General features: G+C 34.0%; 1 non-coding gene across 1 annotated transcript; it reads right to left on the bottom strand.

The window, feature by feature from the left end:
* Nucleotides 1–810: 810 nt before the first annotated feature.
* On the bottom strand, nucleotides 811–882 carry TRNAQ-UUG (transfer RNA glutamine (anticodon UUG)). The gene has a single exon. It is a non-coding gene; the product is annotated as a tRNA-Gln (tRNA).
* Between the last annotated feature and the right edge of the window lie 10571 nt (nucleotides 883–11453).

Below are 11453 nucleotides of genomic sequence, written 5' to 3'. Positions count from 1 at the left end.
CTCATTATTTTCAACCGCGAAATTGACTTATAAATTTTATATTCAAATATCCACCCAATATTAATTAATTAAAATCAGCATAGTCAAGAATAATATTAGAAACTAAAAGAGTAAAGAGTATTAGAAACGTAAATTGGAATAGTCTTTTAAAGCAGTGTCGATTCGATATAAAAAAAATACCTTACAGAGCCATCTGGGAAAGAATGCTCGAAACAAATCGCCAATTCAAAAGCTCGCAGAGGATTGAAAAATCGCTTTTTGTAGCGCGTTCTTTAGGACTTTTTTAAGCTTTGATTGGCGGGAGACCTCTAGCGGCTATACGGCTGACTAGCAATCGTTTATGGGCAAACGTGCTCCACGTATTTATATAATTTAGCTATTTTGTTGTAAATTGTTTTGCTATTTAAAATATAGTTTAATTAACTAGTTTTCCTTATGTTGTATGATATATTGTTGTTATAGATTTACGTATCTATTCTATACATGCTTCCACCTCTAAAGAAATACATATGATTTTTTTGTGCTTAATTATGAAAATAAGTGATTTGGTAATAGATGTTTTAACGTAATTAGATAACATATTTATAAAACATACTTACTTAAAAAAAATATAACTGTGATTGAAAGAAAGACTCTGTAAGACTTAACCTAAAGAATGTAATTTAGTATTAGGTACTTTTTTTAACGAATTTTAAAAACAAGTTAAATAAAAATAGGTTATTTTACACTAAAAAAATTAATTGATGAGTTGATACTTTAAAATAAGTATCAAATTAAAATTTCCAACTTAAAAATTAAATAAAAAAGTGTAGGTTCCACCGAGATTTGAACTCGGATCGCTGGATTCAAAGTCCAGAGTGCTAACCATTACACCATGGAACCGATTGGTTATGTTTGCGTTACGCCGTAACTTAAAACTAGGGCATCTTGGTTTTATTAACACAAAATGAGATTTTTTCGGGGGTAATATCCCTAGTGCATTTAATTTTTCCGGAAAAATTAGATGCACGAGGGATATTTGGTAAGATTATTTCCTGAGTTAAATAAACATTTTATTTTAATTAAAACAATAAGAACAATAATTAATAAGAACAATAACTTTCAAGCTAGAAAAGGTAACACTGTTCTTTATGTTGCTGTGAGGAGTGCGAAATTTTTTCGAATTTTTTTTCCGGAAAAACTGCTGACAGCTAAGTTGACAGTTGTTAAGTGATTTTTCCACTTAAAATTTACATTTGTTATACTCATTCTTGATAGCGATTGGTCAAAATTGATAGGAAGGAAATAATCAAAATAAATTTGCTACTTCAAAAACTTTCTTAAATTATTGGTGTTTAGAAGATGGACCTGTTATTTACTTTGTAATTAGTATTAGTTAGCAAGTATTTGTAATAAATTGATATCTAGTGCTTTTTTTTAAACGCGCAACATAGGATTGACGTTTTAAATTTTTAAGCCCATGTTAGACCATGTTATTTTGGAACTACAGGTCTAAAACTTGACGGGTGTGTCTTTAGTACCTTGAAGCTTAAGTAAGTTTACTAATTTGGTCTAAAAAGTGATTAAAAAGAAACTGAAAGACCTACTTCATCATCATCCTTTAGCGCCGCTGGGTGGGTCTTGGCTGATTGCACCACTGTCTTCTACTCAGTTCGGTCTTCCATCAATCTATGGTCAAAAGGGATAGGTATTCATTTTTTGGAGGTCTTGGATTTGAATGGTTGGTTTTGGATTTAATGTTGGTTCTCCAACGCATTCTGGGAATCCCGAGTGGTCTTTTTCCTGTTCGAACTTCCTCCCAGACCAGTCTTACAAGTCTTTCGTCATCCAGCCTGTGTACATGGCCTGCCCATCTTAGCCGTTGGGATTTAATCTCTTGGACAATATCGCTATTGTTGTAGAGCTCCTGCACTTGGGCATTCGTCCTAATGCGATATCGATTTGTGGTCGGATCATGATGGGGTCCAAAGATTTTTCTAAGGATTTTTCGTTCCAAGCGTCTAAGTTTTTCTTCGTTTGCTTTGGTCATTGTCCACGTTTCGCATCCATATGTTATTATCGGCCTGACAACGGTTTTATAAATTTTGATTTTTGATGTTCTTGTTATGTTTTCTGATCTCGTAAGATTGTTTAGTGCGTACAGGCAGCGAATTTCAGATTGGATTCTGCCCTTGATTTCTTCAGTGACGTCGTTATCCGCAGTGATTGTGGCTCCAAGGTATTTGAAACGATCTAAACTTTCAAAATTAAAAGTATTGTACCTACTGTAAAAGACCTACTTGATTTATGAAAACACTTCTACTAATCGCGCAACATTTTCTTTATTTAACCGACTTCGTATCTCTTATACGGTTTCGAAGACCCCATGCAATACACTTTTTTCTTGGACCCTCTGGACAGGTTTGTAATAGTAATTTGTAGGATTCTATATGGACAGTGGGGGTAGTTTAACTTAGGCAGCGATCAACTGCATAAAATTTAATAAACAATAAATTGAAATGCAGATTATTGGTACATCACAACACGTTGCCTTACTGTACTTAGTTATTTTTGTTGATTAAAAGTGAATTTAAATTCGTGTTGCATCTATCGAATCTAAACTATGATAACCAAAAACAATTGACCTCAATCTAACCTTAATCTTAACCGAAACTGTGTACATACTGTCCAATATTGCCACGTTCTACATTTTTAGTTCAAGTGTTATATGTATAATGATAAACTGGTTGCATTAACAACAAACAAAGTCCTTATCCTACAAATTTATAAAAATTAATTTTTTAAATTGAGTCATTGTTTACCTAAAATACTATTCAATTTAAAAATGATTATGTTTGATTAGAACAGTTCGTAAACAATAAAAGTAGATATTTTAAGTAGTAAATTTAAATTTAGACTACTATATGCGAGTCTGCGTTTCTAGTTCTGCTCCGTAAGAATTCACTCGATGTGTGGTCATCCATAAACAAGTCTTTATGTTATTCCATCTTAACATATGATTTCCTAACAAACAAACCAGGATCAAAACCATACCAGATGGCTTCCGCTTTACCTTGTTGATATTTTTCTTCCTGTAACTTGTTTTCTTTTTGTATGGGTGGCCGTTTGTTTTAGGGCTACTTTATACCGTGCCGATATGCACACTTCTAAAGCTGTCAGTTTTACTTGGAATAGTTTAGTAGTTTTAGCGCTATTACAGTGAGCACAGAATCCGTAAGTGACGTACAAGGTATCAACTCAAACAGCTGATTGACTGATTTCAAAATAATGAAGTCGAAATAGTCTCAATTTAGACTGAATTAGTAAAAACGACACATGTTGATGTCAATGAAACCGGTTCAGACACGAAAGAGACAGACAAACTGTCGGTCATCAAAGTTTACACAGCCTCTTCAGCACAAACAATGTAACTGTACGTGACACATACGTGTTAATTTTTAACACGTGCCCTAAGCCCCTGTTTGTATAGAGGTGAGGCAAAGCGTCAAATTATGGGCCCAAATATCCCGCAATTCATATGGCAGACATCTGCTAACCAACAGATTTAATTTATGTCTTTTCATTCAATGATATTCTTATTCAGAAGGACATTTTTTTCATTAAAACTCTGGTCAAGGTTATATATTGATAACAAGCCCTAGAGACATTATTTTTCGAGGTAGCGAAGGGTCAACGCAAAGGATTGTAATTTTAGAGGACCAACAGGGGTGAATTAGGCACTAAATCTAGATTCTTTCCGTATTGTCCACCCTCAATGGGGTAGGCTTAATTTAGGGGGGATTAAATGGACGCAAGTAGGCCTCAGCAGAGCGGAGAGTATTGATGTGAGGGGTGGAAACTCATTACGTTGTAATTAACCTTTAAAACTACTATTGAAATTACTTCGTTTAGTAGCAAACATGACTTTCCAAGCGAATCTTTCCACTTCTTAATATTCATAGGCTCTATATTGGACATGTAAAGATAACTTTTAAGCGTCGAGAAATAGTCAATCTGAGAAAAAATTGAAGCAATAAAGTATAAATGTCACTTTTAAATGAAATGTAATAAAATACAGTAATAAAAAAAAAGACGAACCATTTCTAAAACACTTTAATACCAGAATTAAAGTAGTAGTTTTCATATTCTTCTTCTCTTTTTTTCATAATCTTCATTAAGCAATGATGGTTATTAAACTAGCCGCTAGGGCTTTGAAACTATCTGAGTGAATAAAACCAATTATTATACTCGAGAAGCAGACTACTTTCTCTATGATGGTGTAAAATCAGTTCACTTCTAAGAAGAAACTTGGGTAAAAACTACATAAAACTTTACATGGAATTTATCATGTGTCTCATCACGTATTAACACACCTGACCGTCTGGTTGATGGCAATATTATAGGTCTGTTCGCAGAAGCAATCCCTGACTGGTTTCCAACTCAGAAACAGTAAATGTCAAGTTTTATTGGTTGAATGCTCACGTGACTATGACGTTTTCTGACTTGTGGCCAATAGATGTATCTATTTCTCTGATTTTTTTTTCTAAGAATAGGGTGAAATTGAAAGCTATCAATTTGGAGTTACCCCGGTATCTTATGTACCTTTGATCAGTGATACTCTGCAGAAGGTGTCTCAACGCTAAAAAAAAGTACGTGCTCATTTACTTTGAGAATGTAATAAAACTGTTAAAAAATGTATATTAAAGTTTTAGTTAATGTCATTTTAATTGCACTATTTACACAGTTCTAAAAGATTCTAAGGAGTAGCCCCACAACATATAAAATATGTTGACTTTATATAAATATTACCTGGCCACTCAATATTTTCTTTTTCCATTCTTCTAATAATTCATGTGGGTTCAAAATTTTCATTTAACATATACTTTTATCTATTCTAAATCTATTGAAGGTTTGTTTCCAGTGTTTTTGGGGTTTTAGGCCCATATTTCTTTGCCATATACCCACGAAGGCACAGGTATAACATTAGTAATAACCGAATGTAGTAAATCATGACATGACTGCATTTTTGCTTTGATAAACGGTCGCAATAAGCATTGCCTATAAATATCAACAATGACCGGAGCGCCGCCGGTTAAATTAAATCTACGACATTCCGGGGCTTCGGGGCGTATATTAATTCTAAGACCCCTATTTTACTGACCCCACAACATTAGCTTTCAGTTTCGGAATCCCATGAGCGCGTTTCTCTGCGCTCTCTCGCCTGTTGTTCTATCTTCTAATAATTTATCAGACTGACCCGTTCGCTCTGCATATCTCCGAGGTTAATCAATTAAAAATACCTCCCGCTTTATCTCCGTTTCCAAAGATTTTCATTACAGACCTAATCGATATTCAGCCCCCAAGGCGAGTTTCGCGGTTTCTTTAGTAAACCTTCGATATTAAGGAGTCATTTTCATTCAGTTTCAAGCTGAAGGTTTAGCATAATCCGCTAAAGGTAATTGAAGACCATGTCTTATTGATTGATTAGATTATTTATTTATAGAGATGGTAAACTTTAAAGAAGCCTTATGTGTTTTTGTAGTAAAAGTTATAATGTTTAGCTTACTTGTATAAGTATAAGCTTGTAAACGTTAATCTTGTTAATTAAAAAAGGTATAATTTGGCTACGTTCATTTTAACATGTTACATGTGGTTTATAATAGTATATTATTAACCAAGGTTTAGGCAGAAGCTTTTATTGACCGTGTGTCAAAATTTAAGACACAAGGTTAATAAAAGCTGTCTAAACCGTGGATAAAATAGAGTTTTTTCTACTATTAACCATATTTTTGATGGTCCTTTTATTGAACTTTTATTATAGAATGTAGTTTATTACCTTAAAAATAGCTTCACTCAATTCAGGACTGAGCCACAACCATAAGAACATAACCTATTCGATTTTTTTTGCATATTAGAATGATGTTAGTAATTACGGATATTAAAATAAAAAAAAAGTAATTAACCATCCCCAAGGCACTTAATTGGTTATTTTCAGAGACAGGTCAACATAAACACCTAAAAATGGGTCGGTGGGTTAAAACATTCTATTTTAACTAATGAACTTACCTAGTCGTTCTTACGAGTATCAGATGCACTATTTCTCTACAGGAGACATGTTTATCTCAAATTCCTTTAGTTTTCCGGCCATGAAACAGAAACAAATGCAAAATTTTTAAAAACAAATATGGAAAACCACCGAAAAACTCTACAAAGAACATACACGAAAAATCAAAAAACTTTTTAGGATTACTCATATCCAGGGATTCCTGTGGAACTTGAAAAGGGCAATACGTTTTTGAGTTTTCATACGGGATTTTGTTGGATTGTGCAATCTTATTCGGGTTTCTCTGTTTAAATGTTGAGTAGAAAGTGGTTCCAGAGTAAAGCGTCGATATAGGGTAAGCAGATTGGCAATTTTCCTATCTGCCTTACAACTTTTCCCACACTGCTTGACGTAGTTGTATTTGAGCATAGCTTAAGCTTGGAAATAGATTAGTGTTTAGATGGATTTGAATTCTGGGGGCCGAAATGGCCCCCGGAATAATGATTCAGATAGTTCAAACTTGGTTCTATAGAGAATAGAGCATCTTATAAAGGGTGTTCAATAATTGTTATGGTCGAAGTTGGCTGTGGTTCTTTCATTCTAGCAGTAGGGCGGTTAGAGGCAAAAACAGAGTTGCTATTGAATTCAAGTATGCAAACGACTTTTTGAGTAATAATATATTAAGGTCAGAAAATTTAAAAGAGGGAGAGCTAGAGGCATAGAAAAAAAGATTGGAACACGTATGCTACTTTTTTTCTATTTACTACTGTTTTCTCTGTACCCCGTAAAACTATTAGAAATTTAGGACCTGTACATCGTCTTTGTCCTATCAAAAGCTCTTGTCTAATTTTTTGGAATTTAGATATGACATTTTTATAACTCCTAAATATTTTTACAACTAAATTCAGGATTTTTTTCCCAAAAACACTTTATTATACTTTTCAGTGCATTTGTTAAATTATGAATGCAACATGTAATGTATCAGCGCACACTGAACTTTTATTTTGTTTTCTGTAAATTATTGTCAAAATTACTTAAGAGTTTTTGATAGTAGAGAGAGAGAGAAGAGTTGCTGCCTCAGTGTGAGTCACAGAGCGATAACATTATTTAAATAATTAAGATTAAAATCGGCAGTTTCTTCCTCCTATTTTTTTGAAAAATTTCAAGAGGCAAAATCAAAAATCAGTAAATAAAGAACACTTTGTATACCATAAATCTCAACCCTAAATTTTAATCAAGACAGCCGGACAGCCTATTGAAAGATATTATTTAAATTAAATGTATGCTCACAGAAATATATAAGCCAAAACAAGAAGCCGTTACAAAAGCTTTAAAGCGTTTGTCGGCTCTTTTAACGGGGGTCGAAACGCGAAAGTAAAGGGAGATTTAACCGGCCACTGTCCAGGGGGTGAATATATGAGGCAAGGGTTAAAAAGAACAGCTCGCCAGGGGTGGAGGACTCTATTGTTTTAATTAGCCCTGGGGAGCTCGAGTTATTGAGCTTTGTACCTTGTACCAAATCCCTCTTATTGCACTTTATTTAATAAAGTTTGCATTCCTTAGTTAATACAATCTGATCATCAATATAGCTAAAACTTTGTAAAGTAGTACAAAGCCTTAGAATCTTTCTTCAATTTTAAGTCAAAGTTTACAAACCCGGCTCTGGTTTGACAGGAAAAACGAGGCCATTGTTGTTAGAGTAATTTTGCGCACGTTGCCGTAATTCAACTTGTAACTATGAAAGCAAGAACAATGGGTCCAGAAACAAAGAAATTCTAGTTAGTGTCCTGCCGGGTCCGTTCTAAATAAATTCTGGACTAAAGCGACAGTATTCAAGGTTTATCCGTTGCAGGGTCGTTTGCGACGAGTTCCTGTTGGGAACGGTCGTAATAGTTTTACGACCGTATATGTAGTAGTAGAGACAAGATTCAAAAAAATATCCAGTTTATGAAACTACCAAAATGACAAAAATTAAAAAAAAGTAATAAAAATCGATGTTTATAAATCAAGCAAAAGAAAGCAATTCATGCTTATGATGTTGTAATGTTCTAAACGAGAGATTTTGATGGGGTTTGGACTATCATTGAGCTTAATTTATTGGCTTTTGGTTGATGGAAAAAACTCTGATTTAAATAACCACTGTACTATACAGGGTCGAAAAGAAGGAGGTGCAAAAATGTTAAAATTTCAAGTATTCCCCAATTAATCAATAATTTTTTTTGGGTTTGTTTTATCTTAAGGAAATGTTGCTTAGGTCAATATTTCGGGACGTTTTTGGCTGTTCCCCAATTAATATCCTGTAACTCAAGAAATATCGATTTATCAAAAAAATGCGACTATAGCAGTGCTCAATCTCGAATTAAGCCAGTAGCTTTTAACTGTTATTTTAAGTCACGTGTAGGTTCCATATTATATGTTGCATAATTTTAAGTTAACTCACTTGACCGATAGAACCATACAGGGTGTTGAACCATAAAGTGGAAGAACAACTTGTGCAAACAATTTCACTCACTGTCGCTGGACACCCTGTAAGGTCTTACCAAATATGGGGCTTGCCCTGAAAAGTACTCAGTTTATGTAACAGATAATGTTAAACATACAACGACATTTAAATGATAGATACAAACCTGCTAATATGGCTTAATTCAAGATTGGACAATGTTATATCTTTAATAATTAAATTTAATGCCCAAAAACGTCTAGATGTAATACCCTAGATAACAAGTTACTATGTAAGAAAAAAGTTAATAGTATATTATTAACCAAGGTTTAGACAGAAGCTTTTATTTACCAGTTAATCAGCGGTCACACGGTGACAATCCGGGACACCGGTCAAACTTTGGCTCAGTCAAAAGTGATAATGTAAACATGGAAACGTTTCAAACATTGAGTGTTTATTTGTGAAATTTGGTAAGTAATTCCAATTAGTCGTAGAAAAAACAGCCTGTAAAACTCGGGCGAATTGTCCAAATCGTCCTTGTCCGAAATTTTCCTCCTAAAAGGAAAAGTGTCACTCCCCGCACTTGTTAGGTAAATAACTCAAACTTATCAGTAATACCAAATGGTGGGGTACCTCAAAAGTGATATTTTTAAATTTCCCCCTTGTATCTTAAAAACGAAAAAAGCTATAAAAACTCTTCTGACGCTATGTTAAATTTTACAAAAAAGTAGCATAGTGTCCTAAAAACCAACTGTGTATCATTAAAAATAAGCGAAAAGTTTCTCGATAACAAACCGGGAAGTTATCACCTGCAATGGAACATGGAAATAATATAGAAGATTAATGTAAATGTTTTACAACATTTTGATTTTACTAACTGGGATGAAAAAATAAATTAAAATAAATTTTTTTCGATTGTCATCGATGACAAAGTTTTTTTTCTAATTTGTCTGAGATCAGTAAAGCTGTTACTGTTGGTGATGCTTACACTATTTTTTGTATAACTTTATCAAAATCATCCTAATTATTAAATAAAATGAAAATATTCTAACAAATTTCCTTTAATCCTGTATGTTACTTCCTTTTCAGCTGAACAGTAAGTACAGCAGGGTGCTAATTCTTGAAACAAGGAACAGGATCCTCTAGAGAAGTGCTGATAGAACGTGACAGAAGACTTGATAACGGCAGGTTCCTGTCACATTTGGCATACCTTTCTCTTCTCTTGATTCAAGAATGGACACCCAGGTATTTACGTCCCGGGCTAGCCCTAGCAACCAGAAACTAGACAGGAACTACACCGATTACACATGTAGTTTAGAAAGCGTCAGTTGAATTTTAGAAACCATAAGATGGATTTAAAAATCATCACTTGTATTTCAGAAAAGGTACTTTCAATTTTAGAATAATAACTTTGATTTTCGAAATTGCAATTTGTATTTCAGATTAGTCACTTGTATTATAGAAAAGAGCAGTTGGATTTTAGACGTGGTCATTTGTAATTTGGAAAATTAAAGTTGAGCAAAAAAAGTAAATAGTTTAACGAATATTTTTAATAACATTGTGGTTTAAGCAGGTCAATGAAAAATCGATTTATCTCGAAAACCGTTTATTTTATCGAAATAAAGGAAGAGTACAATTTTTCGAAAAAATATCAAGAGTATCCATTAATGGCGTTTGCAGCTGAAAATAATGACAGCTGTCAAAGTTTAAGCAAATCGTGTCTTAGGTCCAGTTAGTTCCTGCCTTTCGAAGACGAGATACCTGGTTTTCATGTCAAATAGAAGGTCTCTTTCGATAAAACATTAAACCCAATAATGATTACAATATACAAAGTGTTTCAAAAGTTACGGCCAAAAACGTTAATTGGAAGGCAGTTCTTTGGGGCTCAATATTTCCCTTAAGAGTGACTTTAAAAAAAAAATATATGAACAAATCGTATTATTTTGACCTCCCCTGCATGCCCCCGAGAGATTGTCATATAGTTATGGACAGCCTGTATATTTTATATAAATTAATACTCCCGATGGGCGGGTTTTTTTGCTTAAAGTGATATTAAAAAAAAACAATAAACTAATAACCACATAGAAACACAAAAAAATCTGAAATTGAAATAACGCGTTCTAAAATACAAGTGACCTTTTCTGAAATACAAGTGACGAATCTGAAATACAACTTACGTTTTCTGAAACCAAATTTACGATAATGAAATACAAGTTATAGATTCTGAAATCCAACTTATATTTTTAAAATCCAAGTGATATTTTCTAAACTACATGTGTAAATGGTGTAGTCCTTCCCGCCTTCAAAACAGGTGCTGTAATCACTCAAAATTAGACAAGTCGTACAAAAAGGTTTTTTTAGTGATTTTGATATTTCAATATCCACAGACTGAATATACTTCTTTTTTTACCACCGGCATTGACCAAGTATAAACTATGAAATTTAAATTAAATTTGCTGTATACGATTCAATTTAGAAATACTACGGAAAAAGTTGTTCGTTTTTGTATGTATGAATAAAAGTATGAGAGGACTTCTAACGAATAAATGTTAGAGATAATAACTATGTACGAAGATAAACAAAGAGCTAATGAAATTAAATCGTATAGAGCGCCAAAGATATAATCGCGGACGGCCGCATCCATTGACCACGTCGCTAAAGACAAAACATATGACAATCGTCGACGGCGGTGGCGGCGACACACAACCGTCCCGGCTATCTCTATCCTTCTAACGTGACGCCTGCGCCGCCAATCTGTGGCTGAAAAACCGCGACGGGTCTACGACTCTATCCCACTAGCGCCAATTTGTATATTTCCGTCCTTTATTCAGGCGAAGCCCGGCCCGCCAAAACCGCAAACAAGATGGTCTCTCTCTCGCCGCATTCGATACACTGCACTTGCTCTCTATCTCTCATGTACCCCTTTATGTTAGCTTCTGTTTTAATCTAATGATGTTTTATCTCGCTCGCTCCGATTCAATCTGGATGCGG

Source organism: Ips typographus, linkage group LG1, assembly GCF_016097725.1.
Source record: "Ips typographus isolate SLU linkage group LG1, UJ_Ityp_2.0, whole genome shotgun sequence".
In the NCBI taxonomy this organism is placed as follows: Eukaryota; Metazoa; Arthropoda; class Insecta; order Coleoptera; family Curculionidae; genus Ips; species Ips typographus.
The sequence above is the reverse complement of the archived record's forward strand: the minus strand, read 5'-3'. Positions and strand labels throughout refer to the sequence as shown.